Raw genomic sequence first — 21,552 nt, 5'->3', positions numbered from 1 at the left:
GGTGGGAAGAGAGTCCGAGTCAGTCAGTGTCAGTGCAAGTGAGTGTTTGGATGGACTACGATTGTGTTTCTTCTTCAATTTTGGCTAATAAAAACGTTTGGTTATTGTTGGGTAAAGTAACTTTCAATATTATTGCAGTGAATTTTGTAACAATACATTTTGGCTGAGCTTCAGAATGGATTGTTGGCTGAATTTGAAACATAAAAGAACTGATGTTGATGAGAGAGCATCCTGTTCAAGGCAAAATGAAGCTTCTTCCAGTTATCTTAAAAAGTGCCTCGATTATAGAAAGGATTATTGTCGATGAAACCCTTCATGAGAAACTTTAAATAAATATTTGATGCACTTTAGGGTTTTAAATCTTAAGTCTTCATGGTCTACAGCAGTGGTTCTTAACCTTTGTTACTCAGGAGTTTTTGAACTGCAACTCCCAGAAACCCCAGCCAGCAGAGCTGATGGTGAAGGCTTCTGGGAGTTGCAGTCCAAAAACATTTGAGTAACAAAGGTTAAGAACCAGTGGTCTACAGCAACAAAAGATATTTAAAGGGGGTCCGTGGTAAAGAAAAGAACCGCTGCTCTATAGTTAAAAAGAGAATAATTGAGGAAATAAAATTGGAGCAGCAGGAGCAACACTTGCACAACACCCCCATCCCACAATAATAGGCAAAAGAGCATAACAGATGCAGAAGCATGAAGGAACAACCAGATTTAAAACCCCAGTGGCCTGTTTCAATTCAAAGGGCCAACAAACTTCCACCAGGGAGAGGATAAAAGAGAAACTGACGAAAAGGTGGGGACAACAGAAAGGAAGAGGAGGTGGAAAATTGGCCAGATGTCCCAGAGTGGAGAACTGCCTAATCCTGCAGCTTACGCTGGCTTTGTAATATCCAAAGGTAGTTCTCCTTTGGATTTTTATTTCCCCTTTTAAGGGCTGAAAAGGCTCACCATTGAGGACCCTAAGGAAATTGACAAGGCTGAGACCAAACCAGGAGTAGCTCCTGAAACTCAAGAGGAAAGGTAATTCAGGAGGAATTTATTTGGACTGTATGGGTAAGAGTGAGTTGTTGAAATATGTAACTGTGCAACCCAGCATGTATATATATACATGCTCGTACTGTATAAGATTTTGAGATTTTTAATTTACATATTAGAATTTAAGTAACCAATCAGATTCTGTCTGGTGTTAGCCAACGGGTGTTTGAAGGGGTTAACTGCCAGACAGAAAAAGAAGTGACAGTTAGGCTTCTATTTATTCTGCTTGTTCTGGCTCTCTGTTATGATAAGATTTTTATGTTACCATGCCTGATATCCCCTTCACGGATTGCTGCCTTGTCGTGGCAAAGGGACTTGAGTAATTCAGAGAAGCTATGGGCTATGCCATGCAGGGACCCCCAAGATGGACAGGTCATAGTGGAGAGTTCGGACTAAACGCGATCCACCTGGAGCAGGAACTGCCAAGCCACTCCAATATCTTTGCCAAGAAAACCCCATGAACAGAAACAAAACGTTAAAAGATATGACGCTGGAAGATGAGCCCTTCAGGTCGGAAGGCGTCCAACATGCTACTGAGGAAGAGTGGAGGACAAGTACAAGTAGCTCCAGAGCTAATGAAGTGCTTGTGCCTTTTTTAATCTAAAAGGTGCTTGGCTTGGTTTAAAAGGTGCTTGTTTTAAAGGTGTTCTGTTTAGAAGGTGTTCCCTCCCCCTTCCCTCCTTTCCTGACCTTTTTTTTTTTTACCTAAGTTGATCTTAGGTCAAAAGAAGAAAAATTCTCGCCTAGTGGGAGAGTACGGATTAACCGGCTTTGCATTAGTTCCTATGGGAACTAATGCTTCAACTTAAGAACGGTGCCTCTACATAAGAACAAAAAACAGCCGGAACTGATTAAATGGTTTCAATGCATTCCTATGGGAAATGGTGACTTGATTTATGAAAATTTTGAGATGCGGCCACCGTTTCAATAGGGATTCATTTCATAAATCGAGGCACCACCGTACTCTCTGCAGCCAAAGATGGAGAAGCTCTATACAGTCAGCAAAAACAAGACCTGGAGCTGATTGTGGCTCTAATCATCAGGTTTTTATAGCAAAACTCAATCTTAAATGAACAAAGGAGGAAAAACCACTGGGCTAGTCAGGTATAATCTAAACCAAATCCCTTATGAATAAACAGTGGAACTGTAGAACAGTTTTAAGGAACTAGATTTGGTGGGCAGAGTGCCAGAAGAACTGGATGGAGGCTCGTAACATTGTACAGGAGGCAGCAACAAATATCATCCCCAAAAAAAGGAAATGCAAGAAAGCAAAGTGGCTGTCCAACCAGGCCTTACAAACAGCAGAGAAGAGAAGGGAGACAAAATGCAAGGGAGATAGGGAAAGTTACAGAAAACTGTAACAGTTACCACGTGACCCTTGCTTGTTTCACCAAACAAAGAGCTCACACAATGTAATCCCACCAGCAGATACCAATTGTGATGTTCTCTCTTTTCCTCACTGCCACCAGTGGGTTTCCTTTATCTACAAGATAAAATACTTTAGTCAGACACTTGTCTGGTTACTGCCAACAGAACTTATTTATTGAAGTGTATTAAATTAAATCAGAATCACAGATGTTCTTTATTCAGTGCATACAATCAAATCATTAAAATATCATATATCTTCCCACATAATCACCACCTGCTCTATCTATTAACCTTGACCAGCTTGTCTCTATTAATATATTTCTCACTATCTCCCTGACTACCTCTCTCTCTCACTCTGCAACTTTTATCTCTCTCTCTCTCTCTCTCCCAAACCTTCTTATATCCTGACTCTGCCCCTTCACTCCTCTCATAGGCTCATGCAAATGAGATTTTGGCTATGAGTGACAGGAGTGACATGGGGCAATCGTCACATAGACTTCCACAGAATAGCAAGGAGAGACAGAGGGCCTTCTTGAATGAACAGTGCAAAGAAATAGAGGAAAATAATAGAAAGGAAAAAACCAGAGATATGTTCAAAAATTGAAGATATTAAAAGAACCTTTTGTGCAAAGATGGACATGATAAAGGAAAAAAATGGTAGGGACCACAAAGAAGCAGAAGACATCAAGAAGAGGTGGCAAGAATACACAGAGGAATTATATCAGAAAGATTTGGATGTCCCGGACAACCCAGATAGTGTGGTTGCTGACCTTGAGCCAGGCATCCTGGAGAGCGAAGTCAAGTGGGCCTTAGAAAGCATGGCTGTTAAGGTGCTACATTCAATACGCCAGCAAGTTTGGAAAACTGAGCACTGGCCTGAGGATTGGAAAAGATCAGTCTACATCCCAATCCCAAAAAAGGGCAGTACCAAAGAATGCTCCAACTACCATACAGTTGCACTCATTTCACACGCTAGCAAGGATATGCTCAATATCCTCCAAGGTAGGCTTCAGCAGTATGTGGACCGAAAACTCCCAGAAGTACAAGCCAGATTTCAGGAGGAGACCAAATTGCTAACATGTGCTGGATTATGGAGAAAGCCAGAGAGTTCCAGACAAACATCTACTTCTGCTTCATTGACTATGCAAAAGCCTTTGACTGCGTGGACCAAAACAAACTATGGCAAGTTCTTAAATACATGGGAGTGCCTGACCACCTTATCTATCTCCTGGCAAATCTATATGTGGGACAGGAAGCAACAGTTAGAACTGGATATGGAACAAATGACTGGTTCAAAATTGGGAAAGGAGTACAACAAGGCTGTATATTGTCTCCCTGCTTATTTAACTTATATGCAGAATACATCATGTGAAAGGCAGGACTGGATGAATCACAAGCCATAATTAAGATTGCTGGAAGAAATATCAACAACCTCAGATATGCAGATGATACCACTCTGATGGCAGAAAGTGAGGAGGAATTAAAGAACCTCTTAATGAGGATGAAATAGGAGTGCAAAAAACAGTCTGAAGCTCAACATCAAAAAAAGATCATGGCCACTGATCCCATCACCTCCTCGTGAAGAGCCTCGTGGTGCAGTGGTTAAATTGCTGTACTGCAGCTAAAACTGTGCTCACGACCCAGGTAGCTGGCTCAAGGTTGACTCAGCCTTCTATCCTTCTGAGGTCGGTAAAATGAGTACCCAGCTCGCGGGGGGGGGGGGGGGAATGTGTAGCCTGTGTAATTAACTTGTAAACCGCCCAGAGAGTGCTTGAAGTGCTATGGCCCAGTATATAAGCAGCACGCTTTGCTTTGCTCCTGGGAAATAGAAGGGGAAAATATGGAGGCAGTGACAGATTTTACTTTCTTGGGCTCCATGATCACTGCAGATTGTGACAGCAGCCACAAAATTAAAAGACGCCTGCTTCTTAGGAGGAAAGTGATGACAAAGCTTGACAGCATCTTAAAAGGCAGAGACATCAGCTTACCGACAAAGGTCTGTATAGTCAAATCTATGGCTTTTCCAGTAGCGATGTATGGAAGTGAGAGCTGGACCATAAAGAAGACTGACCACCAAAGAATTGATGCTTTTGAATTGTGGTGCTGGAGGAGACTCCTGAGAGTCCCCTGGACTGCAAAGAGAACAAACCTATCCATTTTGGAGGAAATCTACCCTGAGTGCTCACTGGAAGGACAGATCCTGAAGCTGAGGCTCCAATACTTTGGCCATCTCATGAGAAGAGAAGACTCCCTGGAAAAGACCCTGATATTGGGAAAGTGTGAAGGCAAGAGGAGAAGGGGATGACGGAGGACGAGATGGTTGGACAGTGTCACCGAAGCTACCAACATGAATTTGACCCAACTCTGGGAGGCAGTGGAAGATAGGAGGGCGTGGTGTGCTCTGGTCCATGGGGTCACGAAGAGTCAGACACGACTTAACGACTAAACAACAACAACATGTCTGATAAGAATATAATTTGAAACTATTGTAAGTCTGTCAAGTACAAATCTATATCAAGTAAAAATGTTTCAACCACTGTTATTTTATTCTACATATATGTTATGGAGTAAACATTCTTAAAGTTTTACCATGACGAAATTAAGATTATTTCAATTTACTGGTACACAGAAGTGGGAATACCATTCAATGTCTGTGTGGTTTTTTATACTGTGCTTGAACCATTGTGTATAAGCTCTCAAACATTTCAACAAGGACTAAGGTCTACAAGCTTTGATAGTCTTGACTGTATGGGTAAGAGATAGTGAAAGTAACCCTCCTTCATTCCTTGAAAAAAGACTACAGTGGTGCCTCACAAAACAAATGCCTCGCAGGACAAAAAACTCACAAGACAAATGGTTTTGGCAATGGGATTGATGACTCGCAAGACAAATGCTCCTATGGCTGTGCTTCACATGAAGAATATTTTCCGTTTTTTGTTCCTGCCTCATGTTTGGTGATTTTAAATGTTTTCCTATGTTACGAGCACTTAATAAACCCTTCGTAAACCAAATTTTACTTTGTTCTGACTGTTTTGCCCATAGGAACCCATTAATTAGACTTCAATGCATTCCTATGGAAAACACGTTTCGCAAGACGAATTTTTTGCAAGACAATATTAACTGCGGAACAAATTAAATTTGTCTTGCGAGGCACCACTGTACAGCCTATTGTCAATCCCCCTATACATGATTTGGTAGAGAAAACTGCCCGGGACGTGGTGGCGCTGTGGGCTAAACCGCAGAAGCCTGTGCTGCAGGGTCAGAAGACCAAGCAGTCGTAAGACTGAATCCACGCGACGGAGTGAGCGCCCGTCGCTTGTCCCAGCTCCCGCCAACCTAGCGGTTCGAAAGCATGCAAATGCGAGTAGATAAATAGGGACCACCTAGGGGGGAAGGTAACAGCATTCCGTGTCTAAATCACACTGGCCATGTGACCACGGAAGATTGTCTTCGGACAAAACGCTGGCTCTATGGCTTGGAAACGGGGATGAGCACCGCCCCCTAGAGTCGAACACGACTGGACAAAAATTGTCAAGGGGAACCTTTACCTTTACTAGAGAAAACTGAGTTGTGGAGACATGGTGTAGACAGTTTGTAATCAATATTTACAGATTGTGTCACAGGACAAGGGTTCATTCTGATACAATTTTGAATTTTTGTATAAATGCTAGAGACTTGAATTAACATTGAGTTTAGCTTTAAATAATGTCTTTTTGTGATACAAACCCTCTTGGGTCCTTTTTAGGGAGAAAGGGAGGGTACAAATATTTTAAATAAATAAAATAAGTAAATGAGAATGGAAGAATTAGAGCAGGTAGGACCAATCCTTTACAATTCACTACTGGATTCTTGAAGCAGGACTGAATTTCTGTTAGTATACTGTCTAGCCCATTTGTCTTCCTGCCTCTGCTGGTGAAACCTGGGGGACTTTTAAGACTGGTGGACACTGTATGGAACAGTCTGCCCATTCAAGGGTCCCACCTGCGTTCTCTAGATATCTAGCCCTAAGCTTGCTGTATGACAGATATTGGACTTACCACAGTTTTTTCCTTCTTTTACTTTTTATTTCTAGAGTGGTGCCCCACTTGACAACGATAATCCGTTCTGTTAAAATCGCTGTTAAGCGATATTGTCATCAAGCGAAAGAAAAAAACCCACTGAAATGCATTGAAAACCGGTTCAATGCGTTCCAATGGGCAGAATACCTCATCGTCCAGCAAAGATCCTCCATAGGGGAAGCCATTTTCGGTTACTGTCTTCCGGAAATAGGTCCAGAAAACAGCAGGCGGCCATTTTGAACCCTGACAATCAGCTGTTTTTGATCGTCATAATGTGAAGAATCGATTTCCGAAGCAGGGAACCGATAGTTGTAAAAAGGATTTTCCCATTCAATCATCGTTTTGCGATTGCAATAGCAATCGCAAAAACCTCATTGTGAAGCGATTTTGTCGTGGAGTGGGGTAATCGTCAAGCGGGGCACCACTGTATTTTGCTTTTGCCTATAGTACTTGCATAGGCTAACACAGCTACAGTACTCCTCCTTTAACTACAATATTGAACTTGGTTTGCTGTTTTGACTGAAAAGGGTAAAGGGAGGAAATCCATGGATGTGGAAGCCCACCACACACACACTGTTTGCTTAGTGTTTGTGTAATGTGTTGGACTCCTATAGGGACTGCTGTGAAAACAACAGGAACCCTATTCTAATGGTCTGATCTTGGAAATCTGGTTGATTTTCTGACATCTCTGGTACGGCTAGTGAATCTACCAAGACTCTAGTCTCTTTAGAATACGATTATATGGGTCACTGATACAACTGCGCTGATGCCCAGGGCTGTAATTTTACCCCAGAAGAAAAGTGGCAAACGTTTACTTACTAAGTTGGTTTACATAAACATTCAATAACTGCTTTGAATTCAGGAAAGAGGTAGGGAAGCTATGCCACCAGGCTGGTGTTTATGAAAATTAAATATTTCTGTGGGGACCTGGCAATCTACACAAAATGCCTTTGGAGGGAGCACACATAACATGCAGACCAGGGTGGATAAAAATCAATGGTTTTTTAAATAATCAAGTTGATTTAAACAATGATTTAAATTTTAAAAATCAGTATTTATTTAAATAATCAAAAATCAGATTTTTATAAATTTAAATTATGATGCAAATCAATTTGATTAAATTGTGATTTAAATCAATTTGATATCAAATCCACCCTCCTGCAGACTACATATTGTCCACTCTACTCTTGTCAATTCCGTATGCTGGTGAGAAGGAAATGCTTGTCAAAAATTATGCAAATAACGAAGATTTGAAATGAATATGAATAAGTCAAAGTTCATCTTGGGGGCAGCTCTTTAGTAATGATAGTAGTAAAGAAAGCTTTTGTATCATAATGCCATCTTGTCCATGTCAGCAGGCAGATCTCTTTCAAGTGGGCAGAAGTCTTTTTTAAACAGACCCAGAGGGCCAACTCTCAGAAGCTTCAAGAATCCAGTGTGACTAGTCTGCATCACACTTTGCAAGTTAAAAAAACAACAACATGTGAATCAGTTCCAGTTTGAACTTAAGGACTCTGTTTCTCATTTTCATTGTACTGCTTTGTAAAGGATTGCTCTAAAAGGCTAAATATGTGTTAAGCACCTTTTAAACTAATATTAGAATAATTTTTGACACATGGTGTTAGACTCTGGAGTAGTAAAAGGGATAAGTTTTTAAAAAAACACACAGGGAAGACATCTAGTAATACATCATTACAACAGTTCATATTGATAACGACAATTTCAAATTCTGCAATCTCCACTTACTCAGAAGTGTTGCAGAAGGGCTGGGGGATCGCTTTAATCCCTACCCTCATCTTCCTATGCAGTGTGGGCATAGGAAGAGGAGGAAAGGGAGACATGAGCCATCCCGCAGCTCTGCTGCTTTTGCAAAGGTGGCGGGGCTGGGGGATCGCTTTGATTCCTTCATGCCTCTTTCGATAACGCGCAACATAGGAAGGCTGTGCGGCGGGGGCGGGGGCGGGGGCTTCCCCCCCCCGATAGCCCCATGGGCTGTCTTTTTAAAAAAAGACCAGAGGAACTGACAAACTGACTTGTGGTTTGTCGAGCCACTGTGGGGCAATTCGTGGTTTGTGGGTTGTCAAGTTTGGTGACCCACGAACCAAAACAAAGCACCATTTTGGTGCTTCATCACCATCTCCAGTTATTATCTTTCCAATGACTTCCCTTTCCATATGGTGAAAGCTCTTACTTTCCCAACTGCTTCCTCTTTCTACTATAGCCTGCCTGGCAATGCTTACCCTTGCCAAAAGCAAAGAGTCCCATGTCCCCTTAAAGAAAAATTCAGGGATCTATGCAGTACTTTCAAAGACCCACCTTGTCTTAAGAAACCCCAGTGACTAGTCAGTCCCTTTCTACAGGAAGATTTCCCAACCCTTGGAAATGCTGAACAACCTCAATCACCTGTGCCTTCTGATTTCAGTTCTGTAGTTCTAGTTCGTAATTTATCAACCCCTCCACAGCTGTTGGTACCTCTTGAAATCATTTAATGCTTCATTCCTCTTCCATCCACCAGTATCTCAGACACTGCTATTCTTTTCATGAAAACTACCTCCTTCTACAACCATCAGCAAGAGCAGTACCTTGTGGCTCTCCACAGCCAAACCTAAATGGCATGCTAACATGCCCAACAAAAAAGGCAGACAACTTTATTGTGTAGATCTGTTAATAGGAAGTTCATTAATCAAGGAATTTATTATATATGTGTCTTTGTCACCCTGTTTATATTATGTATTTCATTATATATGCTGTGGCCTATACTGGTTTATACAGTACTAATCTAAGACATAAGGGAAATAAGACTTCTATTGCCAAGCAATACAGGCACTCCTCACTGAACAACCTACCTGTTCAATGACCGCTCAGATGTGATTTATTACTCTTGTATACAGTATTATTGCTCCTCACGTATCTACCAATTCACTTAATGACCCAGACATAGGAAGTGAACTTGGTTGTGGAGTGCCTGCAGCTCAGACCTGGGCAAAGTGCAGCCCGAGGGCCACATACGGCCCGTGAGCCGCTCCTGTCCGTCCCGCAGACAGTTTTGAACATCACAACCATTTATAACTTATTGTCTAAAGTTGATCAGTTGCTTATCTTTAACATACTGCAAAAAACCTCTTTAGTATTTGTGAAGATTAACAAGTTTAAAATAAAAACAATCATAACATCACTGTTTCATTTTATTTTTAAGTAAAGTTGGTTCGGCCCCCGAACACAGTTCAGATTTTTCATGTGGCCCCCTATAGAAATTAATTGCCCACCCCTGCTATAATTTATCCTATGGCACCTAAAAGACACGTTATGGATGCTAGATCTTCCAGATGAACATTTTTCGTGGCCAGAATCCAAATAAACATTTCTACACTGGCATTGTGTGCAATGTTGTAACTTGAAGTGGCAAACAGCCACTAATAGTTTAATCCCCAATTGAACTGCTAGCCCTATGTTGGGTTATGCAACTAGCGCAAAACTAGGAATTCAATAGGAGCGTCATTAACTAGTAGCAATTTGCACTCCAAAATGTGCCAGTGCATGTACATTGGTTTACTAGATATATTCAATTTGATTCTGGCCAACAAAACCTAAAAGTGCAACAAAAATATGTAAGCAACAGGAATAGATTCATTTCCTCTGCTATCTTTTACCATTTCTAAAAACTGGGTTTAGAAAACAATCAGCAAGTATGTTCCTATGGCAGCGTGAAAACATATATAGTACATACACCCTTCACTCAATGACCATATCTGAAAAATCATCTACTCATGGAAATGCTAGATGGACTTATTTGGAAGACTTATATCAGTATGGATACACAAATATGTGGTTGCAATACATGCAAACATAAAACTAGATGATATGGTAAGACATCTTGGTTATAAACTGTTTACTATGAGTAACTGAAGTTTTAAAAATTGAAACTATAGCAAGAATGTATAAGAAGCAAAAAGCCTTACAAGTCCAACCCAAATAATGCCCACATATGGTTGTACATATGGTTGTGTATCAAAAGCTTGATAATGCTGGATCTGCCTGCCTAGAATTAGAAAAGAGTGTCTTGCTGAAGATGCGGATCATAAAAGTATATAACCATTGGCTGTGTTTGTCTTATTTGGTCACAGAAGTGCAGCCTTGTTCACAACAGAAACTGCAAAGTGGTTATGTTAGTCAGTCCAGCCTCCAATTTCCTATGCCTTTTACAGCAGTAAGATACCTTTGTTGACTCCATTTCTCTGATTCTATTTAGAAGACAATAGAAAACCTCACAATTTTTGGAAAGCCATACCTGGATCTGGCATGTAGGAAGATTTTGGTATCTATTGCAAAGATATACTTCTTTGCTTCATAGGCAGGCAAAAATATCAAGGCTCAAAAAACAAAACAAAAGCAAAGAAAAAGCAGGGAAAAATATTTGGGGGGGAGAGATGATCTTTTTCAAAGGAGAACTTTTCATTTTTTTCCTAATGGATGAACTGAAAACTTAAATCTGGAGAATGTAGAAAAATACTTCAATAAAATATTCTCTTTTGAAATGCAGCAAATACTTTTTAAGACAAGATATTGCTGTGCAGTTTGAATAACAGTTCGAAAGCATGTAAAAATGCGAGTAGATAAATAGGTACCACCTCGGTGGGAAGGTAATGGCGTTCCAAGTCTAGTTTGCACTGGCCACATGACCACGGAAACTGTCTTTGGACAAATACTGGCTCTACAGCTTGGAAATGGGGAACCGTGCCCTAGACTAGAACACGACTGGACTAAATGTCAAGGGGAACTTTTACCTACTGCTGTGCAAAATGCCAGGAACTGTATAGTGTGATGATTTATATATGAAATAGTCTACAAAGTTCAATAACAACAATTCCTGTGTATATTATAAATACACACAGAACTTAAATATAAGAAACTTCTGTGAATTTAGTAGGTAATGCTATCTTCATCATAAAACCGCATGATGGGCACTTTGGATACTTCTGGTGACCTTTGTTCCAGTTTAGATTCTTCTGGAGACCTCTGTACAGTATCAGCTTTGAGAAGACATAGAGAGCAGAAGCAACACTGTTTCTGTCCAAATAATACAGTTCACTTTGTTTGCAAAAAAGGCTGTGTTTTGTGTTTTTTATTGGAGGTGTGCATATTTGTGTTTCTGCATTACAAAAAAACTCTCCCAAAATTTCCCAGGCAGGACAGTCACTGGTCATGTTGTTTGGCAAATTCTGTGAGCAACAGCCAAACAAATATTGTACATGTCTGGTTTGCAGACCCTACTTCTCAAAAGACAAAACTGAAGAAAGATGTATTTCAATAGCAAAAGCTGGTACAGTACTCTGAAGCTCTCTCTTTAGTAATGAGTAAATTTTAACTTATTTAATTTAAGTATAAAATATAGTAAAATTATATTGCCAATTTTGCTTCTATGAAGCTTTTTTAAAAAAAACAACCATAAATACACTGAACAGTAGAGTATTTGATTTGATAGGAAAATAAGAACCACATATACAGTGGTGCCTCGCATAACGATTTTAATTGGTTCAAAAAAAACGTTATGTGAAACATCGTTATGCGAAACACCATTTTCCATAGGAATGCATTGGAAACCGGTTAATCCGTTCCAATAGGCACGGATTGCCGTCCTTAAGCGAAAAAACCCATAGGAAACATCGTTAAACGATACAATGTTTCCTCCATTGGAATGTATTGTAGCTGACTCAATACATTTCAATGGCTTTGCGAAGTCAATTTTTGCAAAATTAAGTGTGTCATAAAAGGGTCAAAAATGGTTTTAAATGCTTGGATTAGCTTCTGCACCCTCTAAAACGGATGCAAAAGTTAATTTGGCTTTGATCTGACTTTTCGTTAATTAATGGTGAATTTTTTTCCCCCAACTTTTGACAGCTGTCAAAATCTGACAGCTCCATTATTTCCTATGGGGGAAGAAAAAATTCACAAAAAATTAATGAAGACTCAGCAACTGTTCTAAATTCTTGGGTTCGTTAGAGGACCCCCTAAGTTGTGTGCAAACCTGATTTGGCTTTGATCTGAACTTTCGTTAATTTTTTGTAAATTGTTTTCTCCCCCATAGGAAAGCATGGAGCTGTCAGATTTTGACAGGTCCATTGGTTCCTATGGGCCAAAAAAAAAATTCACAAAAAATTAACGAAAAGTCAGATCAAAGCCAAATCAGGTTTGCTCATGACTTAAGGGGTCCTCTAATGAATCCAAGCATTTAGAACCGTTTTTGACCCTTCTAAGACACTTTTTTAATTGAAAAAAAAAACATCGTTAAGTGAAGCAGGGGACCTAAAATCGCATTCGTTATGTGAAGCATGGTCCCAAACTTCGCTAAGCGAAAATCGCCCATAGGAAACATCGTTATACGGTGCATATTATTTTCTAAAAAAACACATCGTTATGCGAATTAATCGCTAAACGAGGCAATCGTTAAGCGAGGCACCACTGTATTTCACTCTCCCCACCCTCATCTCAGTTTCTTTCAAAAGACAACAATTTGTTCCACACCTTCAAGATTTCTGGAAATTTTACATCTTCACGAATACAGCAGGATTCACATATTTGAGAACAGATTCTGCTGCTTGCTCAGGAGATTAAAACTATCCACCTGTCAGATCTTATCAGGTTGCATTTGTACATATTATTGGCCTTTTTGCATATTTCTGATTCTATTGATATTTTGCACATAGCCTGCTTAACAAAGTGATTAAAAGAAACAGTCTGCAGAAGATACAATCAAAAACGTTATTTATATACTTGGGTCATGACACCACACCGTATCCTGGTGACTGGTCTGCATGAAGTCATTTGACACTAGAAAGAAAAGACAAAGACACACAGAAACATCTAATTAACGATACAGGTGCTGATGGATTAAAAAATTTTAAAGTGAGGGATTAACCAGAACCGCTTTTCAGTTATCAGAATAACAGTCCTCTGCCTGGATTTAGAGAATTGTGGTAAATGCTGAAGCCAAGAAAGTGTCAACATTCATATATACCAAATATAAAAGGCATTTAACAGACTTATATAGGAGAGATATACTGTAAACTACCATGGTTATACACTTTTATAATTTATAATGCAGTTCAAATGACTTAAGGTAACTTGCCTACTCCAGATGACAGAAACTGCCGCCCAAGCATTTTATTTATTTATTTATTTATTTATTTTATTTTATTTTATTTATATCCCGCCCATCTGGTATAATTATACCACTCTGAGCGGCTAACAACAGAACAAATACAATTAAAACAAAATTAATCCATAAACATCCTAGCAATTAATTTATGTCAAAGTGCACTATTATTTCATATCCTTCCTTAAGAGTTCCTGAGAAGCCTTGTTCATCATCAAATTATTCATTATTGCACAATAGCAACAGCTATTTCACTTGATGCTTGAAATCCTATTAGAGCCAATCAACTTGGCTGATCTGATTATTCTGCATGATCAGACACCTCAAGTTTTTTGAGCCTTGTGGCGCAGTGGTTAAACTCCTGTACTGCAGCCAAAACTGTGCTCAAGACTCGGGGTTCAATTCCAGGTAGCCGGCTCAAGGTTGACAGCCTTATATACTTCCGAGGTTGGTAAAGTGAATACCAAGCTCGCTGGGGGGGGGGGGGGGACACAATGTGTAGCCTGCATAGTTAACTTGTAAACCACCCTAGAGAGTGCTTGAAGTGCTATGGGGCGGTATATGAGCTGTATGCCTTGCTTTTTTTTCATTTTTGCTCAGTTTTTGCTCTTTAGTTTAACCTTTTTTATACTTCATCTCACATCTTCTCCTTCTTTGTTTAACGGAGCTCATAATGACTGCACACACAAAATGTTCAAGAGATACATGGGGTTTTTAATGTATATATGCCACAAGTCATTTCAGAACAGCGAAAGCCTCACTGACCTTTTTGTACACTAAACAGGAGTCACTTATGACACAGAGAATAACCCAAAGATCTCTGCACAAAATGTGCATATCACTGGATTAAATTACTGGATGAAAACCTGTTGCATTCTTATGGAAATGACATAGCTTCTAGAATGAAATTAAAAAAATCTCTGTAGGCATTATTTGTTGCACGCAAAGCTGCAAAATTCATCATACAACAGATAATCTTCATGAAAATGTCTTAACTTATGCAATTTACTTTCAAAAGTTACATTGTTTGCATAAAAGGATGTCAGCCATTATGTATGTTATATTTCTACACCATTTTCCCAACCAAAGATGTTCAAACCAAAATGTTTTAACAAATCATTTTAAAACAAAGCATGCAGGATATCAGTAAAGATAAAAATTTATTGATAACCTTTTGAGAGAGAGCTGGCAGGGTCTCTCTTCGAAAGACTCAAAGAATGCGAACAGTCATCTAGGAAGGCCCTCTTCTGAATTCTTATTAGATGTCCTTCAGATATCAACAGAATAGAAAGGATTTCTCTCAAGGATCTTTAACAGGGGATGTCTGTATAGTATAAGAGACTGTAGTATTTCCAATGATCTTGTTACCGACGACCTGAAATTTCTAAATATTGCCCACACAGAGACTATTACAGAAGTCTAAACATTACATGGCAAAGAATGTCTGTTTGCAGTCAGATTCAGCATTTCTAGGAAATGGGTAAATAGGTGTAAAAGCTTTAGTAGAAAAGTACAAACTGCATGAAATGGTAAGCACACAATATAAGCGACAGAGGATTTTAAGCCTCTGAAAGCTTTTAACAACTACAGTTAACAATATCATCTCTCTTCAATTTTCTGAAAAGTTTAGAATTAATCAAACAAATACTATATCATAGCCACAAGTCTGTCTCCAAACAATGAGCATAAATGTTGGAGCGATGATGTACCATTATCATCCCTATTTCAATTTAAACTGTACAATCCTTGGGCTGCACTGTTTCTGATTGTTCTAGCTGCCACCTCCATATAATAGGAAGGCAGCATAAGCTAGAAGAAAAGCTACTGCCAGAATGAGGTACAGCATTATTGTCATGAGGTATAGGTGGCAGCAGATAGAATAGAAATCAGACAGTGGGAGCAAATAAGGCTGGCCTTGATTCTAGCAAAAGGAAGGATGGGTGCCCTCTTGAGCAATACAAGGGAAATTTAAGTATTTAAAATAAATGTAAGCATCATAGCAAGCAGTGAAATAAGACAAAGAAGGATGAGGTTGGCAGGAAGAAAACAGGAACAACGAGGAACATAGTTTGGCAACTCATTTACAACTCAAGTTCAGGGTTATTAAGGCAAATTTCTGATTTGCTAGCTAATACTCTGTCTACAAAGGAATCCTCCAGGCAGAGGGAACACAGTATATATTGACTTCAGCAAAGCTTTTGACAAAGTCTCCCATGATATTCTGATTAGCAAGCCGAATAGGTGAGGGCTGGATAGAACTGTGGATACATAGTTGGCTACAGAATTTCACTCAGAGGGTGATGATCAATGGCTCCTTCTCAAACTGGGAAGAGGTAATAAGTGGGGTATCCCAGGGCTCAGTTCTCTTCAATATTTTCATTAATGACCTGGATCAGGATATGCTAATCAAATTTACTAATCAAATTTGCAGATGACACAATATTGGGTGGAATAGCTAATACTGTGGAAGACAAACAAAATTCAAAATGATCTAGACAGGCTTGAAGACTGGGCTGAAAACAAAGAATGAAATTCAACAGGTATAAATGCAAAGTACAATGGTGCCTCGCCAGACGAGTGCCCCGTTTAACAACAAATCACATCACAATGAACTTTTTGCTATTGCAAAAGCGATCGCTTTACAATGTTATAAATGGGTTTTGGCTTTGCAATGATCGGTTCCCTGCTTCAGGAACCGATTTGCGCAAAACGATTATTTTCGGCCAGCTGATCAATGGTTTCAAAATGGCCGCTGGGTTAAAAAAAAAAAGGCTCCCCACTGTTTTCTGGGATGGATTCCTCGCTGCACGGGCAGCAAAAATGGCCGTGCTATGGAGGATCTTCGCTGGGCGGTGAGTTTCAAGCCCATAGGAACGCATTAATTGGGTTTTAATGCGCTTCTATGGGCTTTTTTATTTCGCATTACGTTTTCGTTCTACAGCGATTTCGCTGGAACAAATTAACGTTGTAATGCGAGGCACCACTGTACTGCACTTAGGAAAGAGAAACCAAACATACTGTTACAATATAGGGAAACCTGGCTCAGCAATACAAGTGAAAAGGATCATGGAATCACCATAGATCACAAGCTGAATATGAGCCAACAGTGTGATGTGTCTACAGAAAAAGGCAAATGCTACTGTAGGCTGCATTAAGAGAAGTACTGTATAGTATTCAAATCCCACAAGGTGTACAGTGGTGCCTCAACTTATGAACTTAATCTGTATTGGAATGGTGTTTGTAAGTCGAAATGTTCGTTAAGTCGAAGCACCATTTCCCATAGGAATGCACTGAAAACCGATTAATCCGTTCCAGCCGAAGAACAAAATCACCAAAAAAATTAAAAGAACACAGCAAGCCCGGTTGGAAAGTGGTCTGTTGCTGAGGTTTAAGAAGAAGAAGAAAATTCCAAAAACAAATACTAAAGCCACCTCCCTTGCTGAAGTTTAAGAAAAAAACCTCCAAAAATAAACAGCAAAGCCACCACCAACACAGCACAGAAACATATCCGCCCCAGCCAAAACCCACCCAGAATACAGTGGTGCCTCGCTTAACGAGTGCACCGTTTAACGAAAAACCCATATTTGCGACGATTGGGGCTCCGGCGGCCATTTTGGAGCCGCCGAACAGCTGATCGGCGGCTCCAAAATGGCCGCCGCATGACCCGAAATGGCCCCTATCAGCGTTTTCGCGCCCTCCCCTTGCTTACGGAGGTCGCGAAAACGCTGCGGGGGGGCATTTCGGGTCATCCGGCGGCCATTTTGGAGCCGCCGATCAGCTGATCGGCGGCTCCAAAATGGCCGCCGGACGCGAAAACATCGCTGGAGGGGTAAGTTTGCACACTTATTGGAACGCATTAAACTTAGGTTTAATAGGTTTAATAGGTTTTCCTTACCCGCACAGCGATGTTTTCGTATAGCGAAGGTTAATCCGGAACGGATTAACCTCGCTATACGGGGCACCACTGTATTTTTAAAAATGAGAAAACAGCAGCTTAACTCCCTGCAGACATACACACGCACTCACTCCAAAGCAGGAGGTTCTCCCAAGCCAATGATGACAACACACTCTCTAACTTATGGAAGTGAAAGCGCTACAGTACAAAGCAGCCTCATCACCACCTACAGTTAGAAATCTGAATTGCCCGCCTTTTTTCCCTGCCTGTTTCTGTTTGCAAGTGGAAGCTCCGTTCGCAAGTTGAAGCAAAATGTTGCAACTGGAGCTGTTCGTAAGTTGAAATGTTTGTAAGTAGGGACATTCGTAAGTCGAGGCACCACTGTGCTAGTTCTAGTTCCCCTCTATTCAGTACTGTCTAGGCCTCATCTTGAGTATTGTGTCCGCATTTTAAGAAGGATGCTGACAAATTGGAGGGCAACAAAGAGGATCAGGGGGCTGGAAACAAAGCTCTATGAGGAAAGACTGAAAGAAATGGACTTGTATAGCCTTGAGAAAAGAAGACTGAGGGGAGCTATCATAGCACTTTTCAAATACTTGAATGGCTGTCATACAGAGTAGGTGCAGGATCTGTTCTTTATCATCCCAGAATGCAGGACACATAAAAATGGACTCAAGTTAAAGGAAGCCAGATTTCGGTTAAATAGGAAAAATGTACTGTTAAAGCAGTATAGCAATGAAACCAGTTACCTCGAGAGGTGGTGAGTGCTCCAATGTTGGAAGCATTCAAGAGAAATTCAGACAACCACCTGGCAGATATTCTTTGATTTGTATTCCTGCACTGAGCAAGGGGTTGGATCTGATGACCTTATAGGCCCCTACAAACTTCATTATTTCCATATATGTTTGCCACTCCTTCACATTTTCCCAATAACATTGAACTGAGGGCCAAAATGCTGTCAGACCATGACCTCTATAATGTAATCTGCATATGTAAATTCTATTCAAATTGGTAATACATAACTAGCTAAATTAGAATGACTAGTGATTTTCTTTTACAAGATGCACAGCTCTCTCCTTTGCTTCATCTACAGGTGATGTTGTACGGGTTCTTGAGGACTGTCTAGCATCAATAGTGGACTAGACAAGGGCCAATGAACTGAAATTGAATCCAGACAAGATGAAGATCCAAGTATTAGGACTGTTGGGCAGGTTAGAGGGGAACATACGTGGCCTTGATGGGGCTACACTCCCCCTGAAGGAATGGGTTAGCAGCTTGGAGTGCTCCTGGACTTGGCACTATTTGGAGGCTCAAATAGCCAGGGGTGCCTTTTATCAAATCTGGTTAATTGCCCAGTTGCACCCCTACCTAGATAGGAAATGCCTGCTAACAGTGGTTCACATATTGGTAATCTGAAGAACAGCCATCTATGAAAGGCCGCCCTTGAAAGTACTATAGAATCTTCAGCAGGTCCAAAATGCAGCAGCCAGACTGATTGCTGGTCTTAATAAATTTGATTATATATTGCTGATTCTTGCATGCATTCATTGGCTCCCTGTCAATTTCTGTGCTCAATTCAAGGTGCTGGTAATTATTCATAAAGTTCTTAATAGTTTAGGACCTCAATACTTGTTGGAAAGTATTTCTGAAACCAGCTATCAGCTTCACCTCTTCCTCTCAAACCATGTTGCTAAAGTGGTCACACCGAGAAAAGTTAGAAATGCAAAGACAAGGAATTGGGCTTTCTTGGTGGTGGTTCCCAGTCTCTGAAATGGGTTACCAACAAAGATATTACAGACTCCTTATGAGAGTAGATAAAAAATAATGATTTTAAAAATCCATTTTTATTTAAATTTATTTTGTAACAATGATTTTTGAGAAAAAAAAATCTATCTACAGTTTTCTATTTAAGATAAATTGTAGTTGAAAGGTGATTCATCATGAAATAAGGATTCATTTTTAATTACGTAGCATCAACCTGTATATCAGTGTTTCCCACTTGGGGTCATGACCCCCCCATGGGTGTTGCAAAGTGTTATCTGGAGTGTTGTCGTGTTGTACCACTTATTAAATAATTTCTTCCTTGACTTTTTGGAGCCGAATGTTAAAGTTAATGTATATGCGTATGTATGAGAAGCAGGCCCTTTGGGGGAAAAAGAAGTCTTTACTTTCTCAGAAGAGATAACTTTATCCATTAAAAATGTCTTTTTATGCAAATGTCATGGGGAGGTCACAGGTTACTTGGCTATTTTAAAAGGGGGTCGCAACCTGAAGAAGATTGTTGTATTTTCATGCAATGTTTACACTTTTTTGGAAATAAATTCCATTAATCCATCTAGAATGCCATGGTCTTCCAGACATTTCTGTGGGACCATTTAGCAATCTTGTATCTAGAAGATAATATCACATATGCCTGGCTTTGCATTCCTCAAAACTGAATTTGTGTCTGCAGAGATCACATGCCCCTTCTTCGCAGCAAAAATGTTACAAAATTTATCGTATCTATCTATCTATCTATCTATCTATCTATCTATCTATCTATCTATCTATCTATCTATCTATCTATCTATCTATCTATCTATCTATCTATCTATCTATCTATCTATCTATCTATCTATCTATCTATCTATCTTATATGCCACCAAAACTACCCAAAGGTCTCTGGGAGGCTTACAATTTGAATACAATAAAAAGATTTTTAAAAATACAATTAAAATATAATGCTCTAAAAATTGCCATTAGGACTCACAGCTGATATTATTTCAATTAAAAGCCTTCTAGAACAGGAAGGTTTTGACCTGGCGCTGAAACGTCATCAACGTCGGCGCCAGACGAATCTCCCTCGGGAGGGTGTTCCATAGTCTGGGGGCAGCTGCCGAAAAGGCCCTTTGTCTACAAGCCATCCCTCTTACCTCCTTGAGGGATGGCTCTTTCAGGAGGACCCCCTGACTAGATCTTAATTGCTGGTTAGGTCCATATGGAAGGAGGAGGTCCTTCAGGTATCCAGGGCCCAAGCCGTTTAGGGCTTTTTTGTCAAAAGAAGCACTTTGAATTGGGCCTGGGCAGCGACTGGTAGCCAATGTAATTTGAACAGAATCAGCCTGATGGGATCCATAATGGCCCCACCACTCACCATCTGTGCAGCTCGATTCTAAACCAACTGCAGTTGCTGGACCATCTGTAAATGCATGAGTAACTGTCATGAGACTCTGCTCGTGCAGGTAGGGCCATAGCTCGTATAATTTCTGCAGCTGAAGGAAGGTGCTCCTGGCCACCGAGTCCACCGGGCTTCCACAGTTAGACTGGGGTCCAGGAGAACCCCCAGGCTGTGGACCCTGTCCCTTAGAGGGAGTGCACCCCATTCAGGGCAGGGAAATGACCCTCTAGCCTGTCCGGTGAAGCACCAACTAACAGCACTTCCGTCTTGTCTAGATTTAGTTTCAATTTATTAACCCTCATCCAGTCCATTATCAGGTTCAGCACAGAAACCGCCTCACTTGGATTGGTGGAAAACAAGAGGTAGAGTTGAGTGCTATTAGCATATTGCTTACTCTTCAGTGAGTTGAAAAAAAGACGTTAATCCAATTGTTTCCTTGGAAATGTATGTTTCCAGAATCAACCCCTTCCTTCTTAAGAGCTAAGTTTCAAAAAAATTCAATGAACAGAAGAAATTTAAGCATAAGGAGGGAGGGGCAAGCCGTAAAAATGAAAGTGAAACCTTTTGGGCACAATACTTCACAAGTCTTTGGATCTTTTTGTGTATAGTCTGAGTTTAATTATATGATTCTTTCCCCAGAGGAGAAAACATACAAGGGCAGCAGGCCAAGGAAAAAGGCTCAGTTTGGGAATATTTTAAGTATTTTAATATTTTCATTAAGGTATGCGTGCAAAATGCAAACATTGGAACAAGGAAATGCAAGACCTGGTGGCCTGAATGAAATTGAGAGATGTGCTATGAAGACGACAACATGTTTGAATAGGCAGGATTCTTCAGGCAGGTAAATGTTTTCATTTCATCATATTTCTTAAAAGATTGCCTTGAGCAA

The 21,552-nt window shown here is 40.2% G+C and overlaps 1 protein-coding gene across 10 annotated transcripts in view; it reads right to left on the bottom strand.

Annotated features, from left to right (window-relative positions):
* SPIN1 (spindlin 1) overlaps window positions 1–21,552 on the bottom strand; it is a 75,442-nt gene that overhangs the window by 33,568 nt on the left and 20,322 nt on the right. For 3 of the 10 annotated variants that reach the window (XM_072992367.2, XM_078386192.1, XM_078386191.1), the window contains exon 3: window positions 13,249–13,286. The exons of the other annotated variants lie outside the window; for them this stretch is intronic. The gene's annotated coding sequence lies outside the window, so the exon portion shown is untranslated. The remainder of the gene's footprint in view (window positions 1–13,248; window positions 13,287–21,552) is intronic. 10 annotated transcript variants of the gene reach the window in all.

The sequence above is a fragment of the Pogona vitticeps genome, chromosome 2 (assembly GCF_051106095.1).
Source record: "Pogona vitticeps strain Pit_001003342236 chromosome 2, PviZW2.1, whole genome shotgun sequence".
In the NCBI taxonomy this organism is placed as follows: Eukaryota; Metazoa; Chordata; class Lepidosauria; order Squamata; family Agamidae; genus Pogona; species Pogona vitticeps.
Note: the sequence above shows the minus strand (reverse complement) of the source record. Positions and strands in the feature narration are given on the sequence as shown.